The sequence below is a fragment of the Ambystoma mexicanum genome, chromosome 2p (genome assembly GCF_040938575.1).
Source record: "Ambystoma mexicanum isolate Mex_15411 chromosome 2p, UKY_AmexF1_1, whole genome shotgun sequence".
NCBI classification, from domain to species: domain Eukaryota; kingdom Metazoa; phylum Chordata; class Amphibia; order Caudata; family Ambystomatidae; genus Ambystoma; species Ambystoma mexicanum.
The window spans coordinates 705,429,082-705,449,903 of record NC_090923.1 but is presented as its reverse complement, the minus strand read 5'-3'; positions in this window follow the sequence as shown (position 1 = coordinate 705,449,903).

The window sequence follows — 20,822 nt, the reverse complement described above, 5'->3', positions numbered from 1 at the left end:
CTCCCTCCACCTCCATCCAAGCAATCCCTTCCACCCTCCCAACCCCAATTCCCTTCTTTTTGGTCCTTTTTCGGGAGCCAACGTGCTGGGATCACTCCTGACCCCAGCACGTCCGCTCGTGATCCGCGACAGGGCATCATGGAAGGGAAGAAGGGACTACGCCATATTAACTGAAGCGGTCGGCTGACCCTGTCTGTAATGGCCGGCCACCCAAGTTAAGGGCCTGATGGAAGCAAGGGTCCATTAACGAGGGAGGCCGTGCTGTTACTGACAGTGACGGCCTACCGCCTTGGTTAACATTGCCATTGGCACCCATGTAGTTTCCCTGCACGGCTACTCAATGGTGAAGGGGAAGGGAAGCAACTGTCACTAATGAAGATGCTCAGAACTTTGCCTTTCCTTAGTGAATACAGCCTGCGTTGTGAGGATCCTCATTGGTTGAAGCCGCCTCTCAGGATGCTAATGTGCAACTCGTTCTTTTCCACATTTGTACAAATTGCAAATGCAGTTCTTTGATGCCTGTAATGGGAAGATCATAGAGGTGGGTTCTTGCACATCAGACCTTAAAAACAAACAGGCCCTCCTTCTGCTGATGTGATACCATCACTGTAGCCCTTTAAACAGTTTCAAAGGGAATAAAATAACTTTTTTTAATCTCTCCGTTGAGTTACTTTGCATTGCCATTTGCCTGCCAGACATTGACAACCTGAAAAGCTAATCGAGACAAATGCAGTCCCTCACTTTTCAGATTTTTTACAAATAAATATTGAAAGGAAACAGAGTGATGACGCCAATATGTATCTGTAATAATCAGTATTACCAGAAAACCAGAAGACATAGCTACACCATACACTGGGTACAAACGTGAGGCAGGGTCTACTGGGACTAGAAATACACCCGGACACCCAAGACAAAGTGGCCCACCCCTCGCCTCATGACCCTTGACCTCTGATGACATTACCAGAACTGATGTCATCTGACCCCACTCGAAAGTGACATACCGGGAAGCGATGAAACACGACCTTCACTCCTTGACAAAACAGAAAGTGGCATCACATAGCATTGTTCCTAAGTACACTACAAAAATATGGTTATGATTCCACTAATGTGATATACATTTAATACAGAATGGATCACCATATGTATCATTAGTATCTGTGTGTATAGATCCATTTTGTAAAATTACTGTCAATGCAAGCAGACGTCCAAGTCCAAATGATAATGTCATTGTATAGCACATACGCTAAAGCTCTTTTTTATATAACAAATATGCACACACTATCACCCACCCTGTGTTGGTACGCAGTTATCGACCTCAGAAGGATGAAAGGCTGATATGGCTTTGCTGGGATTTGTACCTGCAACCTGCAGATCACACATAGATTGCAGCAGCAAGCGCTCAACCCACTGAGCTATCATATCGGCTATAGAAAAACAAGCAATTATTCTGTAGTGGATACCATTAAACTGGTAACTGAGATTTAACAGCAGAGCAGTTAAGGTCTTCTGCAGGTCTGGTGCAAAGTTGGCTGCATGTACACATCATGCATGCAAATCAATCATCAAAGCAAGGTAACATTTGTTACCTTGCTTTGATGAATGATGCCGTTGCGGGTGCTTTTTGTTTGTTTCCCCCTCCCAAAAAAAAAAAAGTAAACTTTTTTTTTAAAAACCAGCACCCAGAAACTACACATGATTTCGACCCGGCCATGGGCCAATTGGCAGATGGGCCAATCTGACCCTGACATGAGGCTCTGTATCCCGGTTGCATTATCTCTCACATCTACACTGTAGCTGTCAAAAATGAACATTTAAGTCATTAATGTAGAGGTGAACAGAAGAAGTGGGAAAACGTACCCCTGTCTGACACCACTAAATGTCGGGAATGGTGATGGAAGTTCACCCACTGACACAGAAATGCTGAGGTTACTATGCATTCAACCAACTATGTCCAGCAGATCCTGCAGTGTGCCCATGCCAGCTAACAGTTGCCCAAGACAATTCATAGCCACATGGCCAACTTTGAATCCATTATTGCTAGAAAGATTGGGAGCTAGTACACGGCCACAAACGTACTACTTATTCGTAAATACTGGATACACTCACCAAGAAACATGTTTTTTAAACTTCTGCCAAGTCACCAACATTTTGGGGTAATTCAGCCAGAATACCTTTGTTTAGGTCAATAATCTATGATCTACACTGAACAGGAGCAGGAAAGACATCCTGAGGGTAATTCATGGAATTAATGTGTGCCAAAACGTGGGCGTGGTCGTGAAAATTGCAGCGCACGCATGCGACACCCGCGCAAGCGCCCGTTTACCGATTCATGGAATGCACTGCGTGTGGCTTACCTGGGACCTGTGCCGAATCTGCATGTGGTACACACGTCATTGCAACATCCCGAAGGCTGTGCGTGAGATGCCCAGTGAAGGTGCACACCACCCAGCTCACACACCTTAAAGGGGGCCAATCACACGGAATGGGGAACAACATGCGAAAATGTGGACGTTACGGGGGAAGTACTGCTGTGAAATCCTCGCAACGTCCACACGTGCAGTAACAGCATGTATTCATAGAATCGAACAGGGGAATCCTGTGTGCCGCAAAAGACACGCTAAGCCAGAAACATGTACGTCAGGCAAAAGCTGGCGTAAGCACCCCCACGCAGCATAAAAGTGCACGCAAACAACAAACAAGCTCATACCACTATGATGAATGTACCGTTCCTCGCAGCAGTGGTCATAGGACACCGCAGGAGGAGGAGGATAGCCAGGCCCCACAGTTTCTTAACCAGGACCAGCCTTTTTGGGATGCCTGATGACACGGCCTATGGCAGGTACAGGTTTCCACCCATATCATTCTAAACCTGGTTGCTGAGTGGGAGGATGACCTCACATCACCCACCCTGTACTCCCAAGCACTGAGCCCCTTGGAAAAGGTGCTCAATGTAAAGCAATTTTTGGCCACTTGGTCATGGGGGGCGTCTCACAGCCCACGCAGTCACGCTGCCTACACCAAGTGTTGACAATCATGACTGCACGCCCCTCAGTCCGCAGGCATATATGTATGGGGTGGAACACTTTCCCAAAGTGCTTGGTGCCATTGATTGCACCCATGCGGCTCTACGTCCACCTAGGGCCACTGAGCACATCTATCACAACCGCAAGCACTGGCATTCCATCAACGTGCAGGTTGTATGTGATGCCAAGAGAATAATCAACTCTACGCAAACTATCCATGGTCCACCCATGATAGTTTCATATTCAGAATGTCACCTGTAATCCAGGACCTGGAAGCTGGGAGGCATGGAGACACATGGCTCATTGGTGAGTAGAAATGCCTGTGTACATGCATGCATGTCACAGACAGAGAAATGGAGAAACCCAACTAATCACAACCATTATCACCTCCCCAGGGGACAGTGCATATCCTCTGAGCACCTACATAATGACGCCAATATGGAACCACACCACACCACCCGAGGTAAGATACAACACAGCCCATATTGCATCCCGGGGCATAGTGGAGCACACATTCGGATGCTGAAGTCACGTTTCCACTCCCTTGACCGCACAGTTCTGGTGGCCAGCTATTATATGCTCCCCAGTAGTGTGCAGGATTATTGTGGCAGCATGTGTCCTGCACAACGTTGCAACCCAACAGGGTGTACTGGTGGACATGGTGGTGCCCCCAAATCCCCAACCACACGCACGGCTGCTGTGCATTGGAAGGGAAAGGGCACGTGGAGAGACAGCCTGTACCCAGCTTGTGGCTACATTTTTCACCTAAAATCCGACCCCTGCGGAGAGCACACAGGCCTTGCACATACCAGGTGACAATCGATGATGAAAAAGGGACAGTCAACTGTCACAACCTTACCACCCTCAGAATGTGCCCCTGGAAGTGCTACATTGTGTGCATCTCTAGCTACTTAAAGAAACCCAATGCCGTGTGACCAAAAGGCACACATTCATGCTGCATAATCCACTACCCCCTTGCAAAACAGCACACCCAAATAGTGGTATGTCACCTAACCCCTCCCAAACCCCATGTCTCCTGCCCGACACACCATGCCATGGCATGCAATGTGAAAGCAACCAAATAAATGCACAACATTTATGCATTTACACAAAGGGCACCGTCACAAATGGAAACAGGCCACAAACAATTACCTCTCACATATCAAAATGAAACTGTACACATGAACATATATTTTCAGCATAACAAATCATGAATACAGCACCCAACAGCAGCAACGTCAGACAGTGACCAATCACAATAGCCCAAGTGTCACAATCTGACAAAGCCACAACATGCACCCCGCCCATCTTCAGTGTGTTGCTGGTAGGTAAATGTGGCAGGGTACTGCTTACAGCATGAACTGCATCTACAATGGAGACAGGCATGGTAACACATGAAGAAGCAACATGTAAATATGCACAATGAGCAATATTAAAACCAATATACATATCAACCATGCAGTGGAGAAACCATCATAAATTCCCACTAGGGGTGTATACACAGTTAGGACTTCAGACTGGCCACACAACCGATGGAAGCCAATGCCTATGTGTAAGTTACTGTCACACTGTGCCCTCCTTGCAAGCCCATGGAAAAGGGAAGCAGGAGTGGCATATGTGTCTGGACCCCAAGCCTCAAAGACAAACACAAGACAAACCTGTATAGGCCCAGCACGAACACACAGTGGATGCCTTCGGATGCCACATAAAGCAACACACTGTTACATGAATGCACAATAGACAGAAAAAGTGAAGAAAAAAAAGAATAAAAAATGGCCATACATGACCAGGGGGGGGACCATCCAGGAGGGAGGAGGTGTAGGGTGCACCTCAACACCCACATGCGTGTATGTTGAGAAATAAAAATAAACCCTCCATGGTCTCATGGCTTGCACAGTTAGCCGATAGTGGGAGAACTGCTGTCACTGTCATCACCCTCTGGTGCAATATGAGAAGGAGTGCATGGTACGGGAGGCTGACCAAGTATAGACCTGGCATGCTCCTCCATGGCAGCAAGCATGCAGGTCTGAAAGGTTTGGTTTTGCAGGATGATGGACCAGAGGTCCCCATGCAGCACCTCACATGTAGCATGAAGTTCTACCTGCAAGCCCTCATGTGATGCACAGATCTCCTCACGGGTTGCCTGGAGCTCAGCCGAGATGTTGTGTGTTAGGTGCTCCATCTGCTGTTCTGTCCATCTACTCCAGGCAATCTCAAGTGCACCCAGAGTAGCTCTGAGGGAGCTGTTATCTTCACTCAGGGCATCCCTTTGGGCCTATGCCTCTGCAGATATGGCAGTGTGCAGAGCCCCCAGTTCAGCCCGTCAGTCCCTGTTGGCGGCCAACATGTCCTGGCTGTGTGAGCGGCACTTGGACCGCGTTGCATGATGCTGGAGCTCCACCTGCCTTTCTGGGGGGAGAATGGAAGTGGCCCCACTTTCCACGGCCTGAGCCATCATCTCACATGATGCCCCCTGTTGCTGTTCAATTGCATAAATGGAATTCTCCCACGCAGTATTACCCAGTGGTGCATAGCCACTGTGTTGCCAGACACCACACCTGTCGGGCCCAAGGAGACATGCACCTTGCTGTGCTGGCGCTGCCTGTGGCTGCAGGACTGCATTCCTCATTTGATCTGCTGCCCCAGGAACAGAAGCAAATAGTGTGGAGCATTACCCTGCATCCGTGACCACCACAGGCAGACATTCCAGCACTGAATGGGCCATTGAAGAGTTTACCCTCAGTGCAGGTGTGCTGGACAGAACAGCATCCCTGCCAGAAACACTCACCTGCGATGGGACATATGTGTCAATATCCGATTCAGCACCTGAGCCATAGAGATCCTCAGAGGTATACTCAGAGACACCCGTGAACAGGATGGTCTGTAGGGCCAATGGATTCTCGTGCGCCACCACCCCATGTCCTCCACTGGTGCCTGGTTGGGGCTCTGAGTACTCCTGCCCCATCGCCATCTCCTCCTCCTCCACTGCTTCCAGTTCCTCATCACCAGCTAAAATAAAAAAAGTCATGAACACACACGTGAACAGCATATCCCACACACATAGGCATTACAATGTTGACATCCAATACATTAATCTGACATGTCACACATGACACAAACTCAGCCATGCACACAGTGGCAATGAAGTGGAAGGGGACCCTGAAATCAGACACTGATTAGTCTAAAATGGAAAAGGAAGACATGTGCTGCATGGTGCATAGCACCTACATCACACAGAAGCCTGTGACTGGCATGGACCATCTACAAACATGACAGATGCCAGCACACAGATGGCACATAGAATAGCCATGGCAGAACTGACAAGCAGACCCAGAAGGGAGTGAATCACTACTGTCTCCCATCCACGTAAAATGCATTTGATCAAATAGTACATGCAAAAGAGTGTGACTAAACACACATGTGTCACACGCTGCAACAACGCCAGTGTGTTCAAATACAGTGATGGGAGGCACATCGATACATCAATGGTAGGTCACGTTGACATGACACAAGTCAATAGGCATGTTGAAGGTTGAAACACGGCTCTGAAGTGAGCGGGTGCAGCGCAGTACATGTGTAGTTCCTCAACAGTCAATAAAAAGACAAAAACCATAATTACAATGTTGTGTCATGATGGCAGTGTAGGGCAAGTGCAGTCATCATGTGCAAAGTGTTTGCAGTGGGTAGTAGGGATACAGTGAACCCCAAACCCAAGGGTGGGGATGGCTTGGAGGCAGTGCATGGGTCACACATGGCAGTTATGACTACATAGCCTGACCTGGCACTCAATCACAACACATCACCCAAGCAACAGACACAAGGTCTGGACACACACGCATGGACACTCACCAGACATCGTCTCAAGATACGGGAGGTCTCCCACTCCTTGGATCTGATCCTCTGCAATGAACCCTCCAGTGATTGCCTCATGTTCTGTGAGTTCATCATCCTCTGGTGGTGTCCCACTGCCAGTCACTAGAGTGGAGACGTAATTAGAAGCCAGCTTATTTTTAGCTCAGCGTTTGAGGTCATTGCAACGCTTCGAGCAATCATCAGCTGTGTGCTTCACAAATCCCAAGGAACTGCAAAGGCTCACTCCCCGACTTACACATGCATGGCCAAACAATATAACACACCCCAATAGGGCATGAGACTAAGAGAACAGGTTGCAAGGTTTAGTTGCTTTATATAAAGTTGGCATTTGGAGAACTCTGCTGCCTCGAGAGCGCTCTGGCAAACATTACAATTACATGACAATATAAAGTAAAACAGCGTCATGGATGACACAACTAACATAGGGTACTAGACCAGCATAGGATTGGATAGAAATTATAGATACATATGTCCTAAGAGGTGCTACTTTGTCCGGATTGGTTGCCCAGTTGGCGGGAGGGTGAACATCACGTGGTCCAGCTGCCAGCGTCCAGGAGGTGTGAGGGTTAGGGCATGATGATATATGGCGGACACTAACTAAGCTAGCATGAAAAAACTACCACTAGACACACACTAAACAATAATCGTTATTATACCTTTGAGTAAATCTTACAAACCTATAAATTGCATGCAATATGATTATACCATTATTCATTAGGACTTATATGGGTGTCAGGATTAGGGGTCTTGGTTGGTATGATAACCTTAGTCATAGGGCTATCATCAAAGAGATTGTGGGACACACTGACATTTGTTAGTTTTAAGGTGCAATATATGGTGACAGAGGTCTGGTTTTAGTAGGGGGCACTCTGGGGTGGGCTACACAGCAGGGTCATACTTCTGGTACATCAAGAGAATACCATATGAGGGTACAGGGTAATAGTGGCAGTAATTTTCCAACAGCTGTGGCACTGGCAGGTTTGTGGCAAAGGATGAGCTACATGGCAAGATTCAAGCTGGTTCACACACAGGGCAGTGATCTCAGAGGAAGAGTGAGATGCTACATTTGTATCCCTGGCACATCCGTGAGAAAGGGCTTTCAGACAGAGTGAGAAAAGGTGGGGGCCATGAGCGCGGCGTGCTCAGCGCTGCAGAGGGGAGAGAAGCCTTCTCATATTAGCAACGTGATGCCTAGTCCAAAGATGGAGTTGAGGGCACACAAAATGGAAGCCAAGTGTTCCACGCAATAGCCCCATTTGGTGCTAATGTTAGCATACAGGCAATGGAAGCTTCCCCCGCTATTTCACGAGTAAGTGGTCCACTTTGTGCTGAATGTGTGAAGGGGCCCAAATGACCCCTCACTCCCACACATTCCCCCTTTCGTTACATCTAAAGTAACAAACTATTCCTTTTTATTATTCTCATTCCGATAATACTCTGCTTCTTGTACTGCCTCATCCCATGCTGGGGTCCCTTTGATTGGCATCCAGTCCCTACAGACACTTCTTAGGCATTGGCCTCCCCTGGCGTATTCATCAGGTGTGCATGTCATGTATAGTCCCCATCCAGATCCACCCACACCTCCCTGTACCATTGCAATTCACGTGTCTCTTTAATTGTGGTGTGGTATAAGTTATCTACCCTGTCCCCATGCTGATGATATACAGCTGTCAGGCGGTACTTTGGTGGGTTTGACTCCCCTGTCTGTATTTGTGAGTCTATCATAGTTGCTACCGTTGTCGATTTGCCCATTGTTACCATCATCATTGTTGAACTAGGCATAGATGTTGCACAACATCGTATGCCCATCTGACACACACAGAAAAATTGAAAAACAAAAACAATGACTGGGAAAATATTCTCATCATGACGCTGAACCAGGATGGTATCCAATTAAAAAAGGTCATCGAACCAGTTGCTCGGCTCTATTCCTTCTTCTGTCCACATCCTTTCTCCCAGGCTGTGTACTGCCGAGATAACGTGGGAGAGGGTCCCATTATCTGCATCTTCAGAAGGTACGAATGTACAGCATGCGCTCCCAATTTTTCAGCAAGTACCGCCGTCCATTGTTGTGAGAAGGTCCAGGACGTACCAGTTCTGCATTGTCATTAGGCGCAGGGCACAAAGTTTCATCTTGATCATATTGAATCCCTCTTCAGTGTTGTTGGCCAATTGGATCAGTTCCCAGCGGGTGATTTGCAGCCATTTGGCGTTTGTCTGTGCCTGAATTCCTGGCGTCAGGAGGGAAGCAAAGTAAGTTTCAGCAGAGTTAACAAGTCTATATTTTTCAGGAATCTCCGCCAGCAGTTCTGATGATTTGCTCAAGATATAGTTGGATGACCTCTTTTTGCGGGATACTCTGTCTCTAGCTCACTTTCAGGCAGGATGTCATAGGTGGTGGGCTCTGTTGTTGTTGGCTGGGGTGCTGCCGATATGTCAGCTGACTCTTTCCCCCCTCAGAAATGGTTTTCTGGAATCACCATCAGTGCTGAGTGCAGGGTGGCCAGGGTGCAGGTGCCCTTCTACGATGATGACAGATGCAGGTAGGCTTGCTTGCCACACACCCAATACATGTCCATGAGTGCTGCCGTGCCCTTTTTCATATCCGGGATGATGATTGTTTTGTTGCATTGTTTGTTTGATCCCATTTGTACCTTCCCTTCACCATGGAAGCAGAGCTTGTATTCTATCTCTTTTGAATTTTTATGGGCTTCTCAAGGGCAGTGACCCATGTAAGTTTCGCGATATGCTGGGACCAGACTGGAGTGCATGTCTCTTTGACCCATTGAAAGTTATTCTCAGTAAGTCGTTGCAAGGCTTCTGCCTTGCACGTGATTGTCTCATCCTGCCATTTGTTATCTGCGAACTGTGTCACTCTGATAACAAAAAATGGTTCTTTGATGCAAATCACTCCTTGCGGCTTACTCATGCAGGTTCTCTCGTTCTGCATCATTTCTATTGTAACTGTGTGTGACTAGAAGGTGCTCCGAATCCTACACAATACAAGATGAAATAAACATTGGCATCCGACAAGGGGGCATTTTTTGAGGTATAATTATTTTCGGTGTGTCTGAGGCATGCGGTATGAGAGCGCAAACATAGCAGCTCTCGTTCATGGCTTGTTTTGCTATTTCACTCATGTCTGAGTACCATTTGTTTGATTGATCTGGGTGGCGGGGGTCTTCAATTTCATCTAATCCCAGGCCATGGTATTCACCATATCTTTTCCCTCCCACCCCCCTTTTCTGCCTCGTCCTCCCCCCTTCCTTGTTGTTTATGGGAAAGACATCTGCCCATGTTGCATCACTTAATTCACTAGCAGCTTGAGAGTTTGGGGTAATTGGGGTATCGGGTTTAAAGTGCACTTTCTTCTTCTTTCTTTTTCTCTCAACTTTGTCTCCTGGACAAGCTTTTCTTCATTCTCATCGTTCTTCTTCTACTATGTTTTGTAAAAATCATTAATTTGATTAAATCAACTAAATAAATAAATAAATAAATAAATAAATAAATAAAGTGCATTAAAGTGTTTAGTGAGGTAGGTTCTGTGGTTGCATGTGCATTAATTTATTTCAGATCAGGCTCACCGTACCATGAATAATCACTGTCATACTCATTGGTCTCATTGTCAGTGCCTGAACCCATAGCAGCAAGTGAAAAAACAGGGGTTTTGGCAGTTCGGTTTTTATGCAACGTAGTAAGATTATTGTTTGCATAGTCATTATGTTTCCACATTGTTGTGACTCTAGGCCATATGAGGGTTGAGCCTTCCCGTATCAGGTTTACCCCACTCCCCCCTCTTTCATATCACCAACTATGAAAGAAAACATCCAGTGCAGGGCAGGAAAAAAACAACATCACAGAAAATACTATTGCTGAGGATGCTAACCCGCACTCATAGCTGTAACATTTATTTATTACATCATCTACTATAACACTATCTACATTTGAATCGTCGTTAGTGAGGGCCCTGCTTTCCATCATAATTCCACCTGAAGGCGCAATATAAAATTGTTAAGTACATTGCAAAATACTGTTTGTCCTTTTTTACATATTTTATTTTCCATCATTACTATATACATTTCTCATTTTCATCTAATTGCTCTTTCTATTTCTATTTCAACACTACTATGTCACTTCATGAAAAACTTATTTATAAACAATGACAATAAAATAAATGATGAGAACGTGCAGAGAAGTTTGATGGTAGAGAGAAAGAGAGAGAGAGAGAGAGAGTTGTGTACTGTAGACTCTTAAATGTAATTCTCTACATATTTTCCTTTATTGTGCAATTTTCTTTTCTTTTTTAGGTTGCATACTTCTTTACTTAAATTTGCTGTATGTTACACATCTCTGAATTTAACCACTTGTAACTTCTTGGCTCTTTTGTTGCTCACTCTGAGGGGTTGTACCATTGTGTGCGCTTCTCACATCTGAGAGATGCACCCAATATTTCAACCCCTTTACTTTCACTGTAGTTGGTGTGCAATAGATAACCTTATATGGTCCGTGAAACCTTGGGGAGTTCCATCTCCTCACGAAACTACTCACATATACGTGTTCTCCTGGCATTAACTGGCCTGTTGGGCTGTCCTGTGCTGGTGTTGTTGTATCTGTCTCACTGTTCTATATAAATGGTGGTGCTATTTGTCTGGCTATGCTGTGCACTGTGCGTGTCAGTTGGGTATTGCATTCCTTAAATTCATTCCCCAGCACTGTGGCAGCTCTGTGAGCATCTGATGCTCCCCTTACTGGTGAGAGTGGCGCATGGATGTGCCATTCCGTCACTATTTCATGCAGGCTTAAATGATGGTCCTTACTCGGTTCTGTTCTGAGTTGGAACAGTGCTAGGGGCAAGCAATACACCCAGTTTTTATTAAGTGTGTTACACAATTTTGGCAATTTGCTTTTGGGAAGGCTGTTGAATTTTTCCACCATCCCGTTCGCCTGTTGGTGATAAATCGAACATAATTTGTGCTTTACACCCAAGAAAGTTGTCACTTCCTTGAAAAGATTGTTTACAAAATTGGTGTCATCGTCTGACCTTATTACATCGCATATGCCCAACCTGGAGAAAACTTCTCTCACCAAAAACTTTGCAGCGCACTTTGCGTCTGGGTGAGGACATGGCCCAGCTTCCACCCACCTTGAAAATTGACAAACTATTACAATGAGATACCTTGCTCCATTACATCTTTCTCCCATGTCTGCGTAGTCAATGTGGAGCTCTCTAAAAGGCCCCACGAGCCGCGGCAGTGTTCCTCGCAGTGTTCTAAGAGTCATTCCTGAGCTATATGTTTGGCATGTAGTATACTCTACTGTTAACTTTGACAAATGCTCCTGCAAATTCGGGATGGACCGCTATTCCTGAATCTCTGCTGCAATGTGTTGTTTAGTTACATGTGTTGGGAGGTGCAGTTGTTGAAATGCTATTTCTAACAATTCTACTGGCATCACTACCTTCTCTGTTTTCTCTTGTCGCCATAACAAATCTGTTGATGATTGTTTACAACCTCTTTTTGCCCATAATTCTTGTTCCTCTACTAGTGCACGTTTTTGCAGTTCAATTATTTGTGCAATCGGTGTATGGCTCTATCCTTCTTCTTGTATGTCTGAACTGGTTGTTTTTATAATACACTCTAAAAGTTGTGGGATATTAAAGTATGCAGGTTCTTTTGCAGCAGCGTCCGCTGCCACATTCCCCAGTGAGATCGCATCTGTGTTATTTGTATGTGCTTGGCACTTTACCAATGCTACCACTGATGGTTCTGCCAGTGCTTCTAATAAATCATTCAATATTGCTGCATGTTGTACTGACAAACCATCTGCCCTTCTGAACCCTCTTCTTTGACATCTAGATAACCCTGAGTGCACCGTTGTTGTTGCATATGCTGAGTCCGAATATATTGTCACCACACATCCTTTGGCTGTACATAGCGCTTCAATCAGTGCTATTAGTTCTGCTGCCTGCGCTGAATAATGTGAGGTGAGGCGTTTCGGCACAATCGCTTCGTACCCTTCTTCTTCCATCCTTACTACTGCTGCCCCTACATGCTTCTCACCTGTCTCACTGTCTATTGATGCTGATCCATCCACAAAATATATTTCTCCTTCCTACAATGCATTTTCTCTTGCTTTTGGAACGACATCTCCCTCTCCTTCATATGTGGCACAATCATGTGCTTGTATGTCCTCTACCGTGCATGGCTCAGTGATGAATGTGGCTGTGTTCACTGTCTTACATCTTACCACATGAATGTTTGGACTCGATATTATGATCTCATATGCTGTCGCCCTTTGTGTGGTGAGTGTGGATTTTGAACTTTCTGAAATGGCAAACAGTGAGTGCTCCGCGCACAGTGTCACTGGACAACCCATCACAATGGTGGCACTCTTTTCTATAGCGAAGGCTGCTGCTGCGAGAGCTTGTTCGCATGCAAAGTGGCCCTGCATTACTGAGTCTAATGTGCTGCTGTAATAGGCCAATGGCTTGTGGCCTAATCATGTCTTTTGTGTTAGAACTGCTGTCATTAATGTACCATTACAATGTGAGAACCGGTAGAACTCCCGGTCATAATCTGGGTTCGCTAAAACTGGTGCATATGCTATAATGGGCCTCATTACAACCCAGGCGCAAAGCGAAAAATGATGGCGGTAAAGGATTACCGCCATCATTTTCCGCTAGGTCCGATTAAGACCCGTGACCGTTAACTACGATGCCATTAGCGGCATCATAGTTAACGCTGCTGCTAACTGCACCAAGGACGCGCGCACGCGACCCCCCACACCGTAATTACTGGCATGGCAGAAAGGTACGCGAATGCCGACCCAAGCGGACATGCACCTAACGCCATCACCCAGCCCGTTAAGTACCTTACCGCCATGCCGGTAATTACGCCATCGCGAACCAACCGTAAAGGGCCTTGTGCAGTGAATCCAGCTGCCACAGGTGCACAGAATCAGCACAGGTGGAGGCAATACAGACTCAGGAAGTACAAAAAGAGCACACCCAACCCCTTCCCAGACCCAGTCACACTCCACAATGATACCAATAGGACTAGCAATGTTGGGACTGGAGGACCTGATAGCAATGCAAGTGCTACAACAACAACAACAACAACAGGCTGCACAGAGAAGACGCAGGAGGGGAAGGAGGGCAAGGCAGGCCCAGCAAGGCCTACCAGCACAGCCAGTACCACCACGCAGGCAGCCCACAATCCCACGCATCAGAGCCAGTCCATTCAACCTCACTGCTGAGCAGATCCACACCCTGTACCGTTTGGACCGGGACACCATCACCGCCATCGTGGACATGACGCACAACGACATTGTCAGCAAGATAGAAACACCAACTGCCATCCCACCCCTACTGAAGGTAGTGTCTGTACTCCACTTCCTGGCCACAGGCACCTACCAGCACACAGTGGGGCACTTGCATGGTATTTCACAACCATTATTCTCACGTACACTGATCCAAGTGCTCGATGCCCTCCTCAAGCACACAGACGACCACATCTCATTACCACGGTCTGCCCAGGAGATTGCAAACACCAAAGTGGGTTTCCATGCACTAGCCAGCATACCTGGTTGCATTGGTGCCATCGACTGCACCCATGTGGAATTGGTGGTCCCAGATGCCATGGAGGTACCGTACCGCAACCGTAAACAATTTCACTCAATCAACGTGCAGATGGTCTGTGACTCCAACAGGATCCTCACACATTGTTGTGCCCGATTCTCTGGATCAACCCATGATTCAATGGTCCTGAGGAACTCCAGAATACCACGCTACATGGAGCGACATGCAGGCCCAAGATCCTGGCTACTCGGTGAGTCTCACGTCATTACCTTGGTATGGCAGAAAGAGGGGGGGGGAATGATGCATACTCCACCTGGCAGAAAGGGGGGGGTGATGCATACTCCACCTGGCAGAAAGGGGGGGATGATGCATACTCCACCTGGAAGAAAGGGGGGGATGATGCATACTCCACCTGGCAGAAGGGGGGGTGATGCATACTCCACCTGGCAGAAAGGGGGGGGTGATGCATACTCCACCTGGCTGTGACTAGCAGAGACGATCATACCCTAAAGCAGCACTAACGTAATCTCACACCTGTAGACATTATGCCTTACCGAAGCAGCCCCACCATGTCAAAGAAGGTGTGTTCCAACCATCTGCAAGTGCATTGTACCAATTTGGACCATTGACTCCAACGAAATGCACCTACATGCACGTCAATATACACCATCTACTGAAAGCCGTGTCCCACATAACAGCGCACAAAGGAGGCACATGACGGACAGAAACACCACAACGCCACAGCACAGACAGCAAGGCCCACTAAATGTCCCTATCAACATCCGGATAGTTCACTGGGGTCATAATGATGCAGACAGCAATGTAGCAATCATGTGAGCATTGACATCACAGAACACGTGCCAGGTCACCTAAACATACAGCATGGACGGACACAGTGGATGGGCACTCACAAGGCACTCGACCACCCTGCATACATGGTTTGTTGGCATGCAAAACTGTCCATGAGAGCCATGGACATATACCGTTTGCATAGCGTGAATCCATCAGCGCAACTGAAAGTGGTCCAAAGTAACAGTTCAATGTGCATGTTGGCACGTCATGTTCAGAATTAGATGTAATGACTGACACATACATTGTTTCCTACATACAGGTGATGCTGGCTATCCCCTGAAGAGGTGGCTCCTTACACCAGTCCGGAACCCACAGAATCAGCATGAGGCGGACTTCAACCGTGCCCATGCACGTACCCGTGTGGTGATTGAGCAGGCATTTGGCCTACTGAAGGCATGGTTTCGCTGCCTCAGCAGGTCAGGCGGGGCACTCCTGTACTGCCATGAGAAGGTTGCAAAGATTGTCATGGCATGTGTGATGCTACACAATATGTGTGTCAGACAGAATGTTCCACTGCCCCCTGACGCAGAACTGCAACCACCTGACGATGCGGTTGATGACGGTGGGGATGGGGCAGCACCTCAATGAGGCAGCGATGCACAGGAGGGCCGTGAAATGCATCAGAATATCATTGACCAATGCTTCTAGCACACACGGCTGGTGTGTGTAACATGGAGACGGCGCTTGGGGCACTGTGTGTGTCTGGGACATGCACACTGTGGACTGTACACCAATAAAGCACACATACGCAATGAGCAATGTCCACACATTTGATTTGTGCAAATCAAAAAAGTGTATTATCAATGTGCATAGGTCAGAAACACCGTATCCCCCCTCCACCTCCCCCCTGAACTCCCCAACACACCTAACCCCCCTCACCCTCCCCCCTGAACTCCCTGCAAAGGTGTGACGGTGACCGTGGTGAAGGGCTGGGTAATGTTCCATTGGTGCACTGGACGGCCACTATTGGCAGCCCCCTCTCCCGGCAACTGGGGCCCCCCTGCCTGTGCTCCTCAGGTTCCTGGATGACCTGCGGACTGGGCTGGCTGGGGCAGAACTTGCTGCGGAGGAGGTACTGGCCTGCTCGCTACGCCGTGTGTCCATGATTGTCTGTATGAGTTCACTTATCATGTTCCGCACCGCGGCTAGTTCTGCACAAATGTCCTTGCTTGCTGATTGGATGGCTGACTTGATGTTCTCAGCACATCTCTCCATGCCTGCACTTGCGCCTCCACAATCAGCAACATGCTGTGTCAGTAGTGAGGACAATTGTTGTTGCCTCGTTGATATTTCGTCCAGCGATTGCTGGAAATCAGGGGCAATGGAGGTTGCAATTGGCAGCCTAATTGGACTACTCCCCTCCTCCCCGACTCCCACTGTGCTGGGAGTGGCTGGCCATGTATCTCCAAGGGCTAGCCCCTGTGTGTCATCTCCGTGCAGGCTACATGGGGACAGGTGTGGGGAGTGAAGGTGGGCGTTGGGGGAACCTTCAGTGTCATCCTCCATATTCCCCATGTCACTGTCGGAGCATGTAGCGACGGCAGCAGTCAGCCCAATGGTACTGCTCCCCGCAGACACATTGGGCAGCAGTTGTTGTGTGTCTTCCGTGGGTGCTATCATGGCACTTTCGTCAGGGGTCATTGCTGCCCTGAGCTGTCTTTCTACAGGGATTTTGGCCTGGTGTGGTTTGGGCATGGGTCCAGCAGAGGTGGTGGGTTGTTGGGCTCTTCCCTCTGTCCTGGGCTTCTTGGCTGGGGTGGTGCCACTCTCGTCCCTGCCGGTGTCCGATTGTGAGCCTGTGGTGGAGCAGAGGAGGGAATGTGTTATTGATGGGTCAGCGAACATTGAGCAGGCATGAAGATTGCCATGGTTTTGAAGGATAGATGGTGGACTTTGTAGGCTGTGACATACAGGTTGTCTCCCTTTTGGGTGGGTTGAGCATGCAGAAATGTGTGTGTCTGCTGTGGAGTGTGCATGCTGCATGTGTGCAGGGTGTGGGTCTCCTGCTGGTGTGTTGTGTTTCCCATATGGGGCGACATTGTGATTCCCATGTAAGTGTAATTCAGGGTGTTTTGCATGGCTGAATTGGAGGCACCTACCTGAGTCTCCTGATGTCGGGGCTCCTCTCTCCATTCCACCAACGCCCTCAATGCACTCTATTCCAGTCGTCGAGGCACAAATCTCCTCCCATGGCTGCATCTTGATTGGGGAGTCTGCTCCCCCGCCAGTTGCCAGGGCCAGGTTTCGATTGGCTGACAGTATGCTCCTTACTCGGAGCCGGAGGTCATCCCACCTTTTGCGGCAATGTTTGGAGGTGCGTGGGGTGGTACCTACGGCACTGACCCGTTGTGCCACAAGTTCCCATATTTCCTTTTTGCGGGCTATGACTGCTCTTGTCATTTCTGGCGAGAAGACGATGTCCGTCTTTTCCTGCAGCGTTTCTGCCAACATCGTTAGTTCTTCCCGACTGAAGCGGTCCTGCCGCTGCCGATCGCAGGCTTTCTTCAGAACTTTGGGCATATTTAGGTGGGGAAATGGGTGGGTGATGGGTTTTACAAGGTCTGAGGTTCAAATGTGGTGTGGCTGGGTAGGATGGCAATGGATTGTGTTTTCAAAGATGGCCGCCATGCTCTTTCCCGTTCCGCCGCGATGACGCTACTTCCGGTTCCACTTATTTACGGTGACCGCTAATTACGGTGACCGCTAATTACGGTCACCACAATGATGGGTGGCGGTAGTGCACCTTGCGCGGTGTATGATGCCGGTAAGGGCCGTTGTGGGGTCATTTACGCCATGGCGTAGTTTACATTAGCGGCATGGCGTAATGCTCGTGCACGATGGGTCGTAATGTGCCGCACTTTACGGCATCGGACCAAGGCGTTAACGCTAATTACGCCATGCCGGTAATGTTGGATACTTACCGCCTGGGTTGTAATGAGGGCCAATGTCTTTTAATTTGAAATACTGGTTCATCATTTCTTTTGTCCATTCTAGAGGGACGTTCTCCTTTTGTGCTTCTTTAAGGCCTGTAATAGTGGGCGTGTGTATGCTGCATAGTCAAGTATTCATGGGCAGCAGTAATTACAAATGCAGAGAAAATCTTGCATGTCTTTCAATGTTTTTGGTATTAGCAGGTGGCATATTGCTCTGTCTGGTATAATTCGTTTGCCATCTTTCAAAATCAGTTGCCCTAAATAGAGTACTTCGGCTAGGCAATATTGCAGCTTACCTTTTTCCACTTTGTATCCTTTTGTGGCTAATAAATTTAGTAATGTTATCGAATCAGCCCTGCACTGCTCTTCACTTCTGCTGCAGATGAGCAAGTCATCCACGTACTGTATTATTGTGCTGTCTACGTCCACATTTCCAAGATCTACATGCAATGTTCTATTGAAAATGCTGGGGGTCTCACAGTACCCTTGTGGTAATCTGCAATGCCCATTTCTGTTACCCCCCAAGGTGAATGTTGTGAGATATCGACTGCTCTGATCAAGTGGCATGAATCAGAAGGCATTCTTCAAATCCACTACCGTGAAACGGATAACATCTTTAGTTATGCTACATAAGATTAATGCAGGATTTGGAACTAGAGGGAATTCTTTCTGTATGACATCATTAATTGGGCGTAGGTCCTGGATCATCCTCCAAGCCCCGCCCTTGCTTTTTTTGATCGGGTAAATTGCTGTGTTACACAGAAGATTTGATGGCACTACAATACCTTGTTCTAATAATGCATTTATTGTTTCTTGTATTCCCTCTTCTGCTTCTCTTGATAGTGGGTACTGTTTTACTATGGGCGGTATTGCACCTGGTTTAAATTTTATTTTTATGGGCGTAACCTCTTGTAAGAGCTCTGCATCATGGGGGCCTGTAGTCCATAATTCTGGCAGTACCTTTTCCATATCTTCCTCGAATATAGTGTGTGGCACATTAACACTAGCCATGAGAAGGTTGTGTATTTCTCGATGTTGGATTATAATTTCACAAGGTACACTTATTTCCATTATTATTTCCCCATCAGTAATGTTGTCAGTGAACAATTCCTCATCAGTTAAATCACGTAGAGCTATGTTTGGGTCTATGCACACCACTGTTCTCCACTCACACCCATGTGTGTCCAGTCCTATCACTGCAATACGTTTGCTTGACACCTGTACCCTATCCAAATCAATAGACAAAATCGTACCGGGTACAGCCTCTGAATTTAAAATTGGGCGGAAGACAAAATCAGAAGGCACTTTCCATTCTTTGCGCGTTATCTCAGGCACTACTCTAGCAAGCACCTGTATTCTGTAAACGAACATGTCCATATCTATTAGCACCCCCTCACCTCAATTTCCTTAGTCATCGTACTTATCATCAACATTGCTTTTACTGAGCACACCATTGGGCTGGAAGACACTATCTATCTCCCGTTCAGTAAATGATATTGTCATATCCAACAAATTTATTGGCAAGTCTTCATGATATAGTAGAGGTGCTCACACTGTCTTACCCCCCACCATAATGTCAAGATATTTTGTGTAAGGAATTTTTAAAATAGCCCCAGAGAACCCTTGCGTTTCCAATTATTTTCCCGAGAGTGGGAACAGCCTTCCATGAGGCACGATTTTTCAGCTCCTGAGTCCACCATAAAGATGAATTGTTTGTTGCCTATCTCCGCCCCCACTAATGGTTCCTCTTCTGCACGTAGGGTAGTTGATAGGACTGGACACGCAAGCGCTTTCTGTGGGCTGTCCAATCAGCATATGTCCCCGTTCCTGGAACAGAAAATACATTGTCCCCCACTATTGCTGCACCGCGAGAAGGTGCTGGCGCGCCATTTGCGGATGTTGCAAAAATGTTAGTATTTGCATTTCCCATAGTGTTCTGCCGTGCTACTGGTGGTTGAGTGCTTCGCTGCTGTGGTTGCTGTCTAGGTTGCATCTGCTGTGCTCTCTTATTGTGGTTCGATATAGCATTGTTCATTCTGTCCACCCCCACCCATAGGTAACCCATAGGGACTGCCTCGGTGTGGGTGGCCATACTGCTGTTCGTTTCCCATGGGAGGTTAGTGATATCCCATTGGTCGCATTCTGGATTCTCTCGAGAATTGTCCCCACCTTCCACAATTCCAACATGATCCCTGCAGCCCTCCCCTCATTCCTTGTCCCCCAAATCTTCTATTTACCATTCCTCCAAATCCTCCTCTCTGTCCCCTGTACCCACCTTGTTCTCTTACGGGTATGCCCTGCCATTGGGGCCCTTCGTACTGCTCCTCTCGGTCCCATTGCTAATGTCCGTTTGTGGACCAATTTACTGCCATCCTCACTGGTGTACTTCCTGACCCCTCCTCTTCTTCCCCCTGCCTGTCAGTGGATGTTGCTGAGTTCCTTGCCGCGACCTTCACTAATTTATGCTTTACTAACTTTGCTTCGTCTGCCAACCTTCTCTGTGCTATCTCCTTTTCTCTTTCTTTGATCCTCCTATAATGGTGTACAATTATACTCTGAATCTCT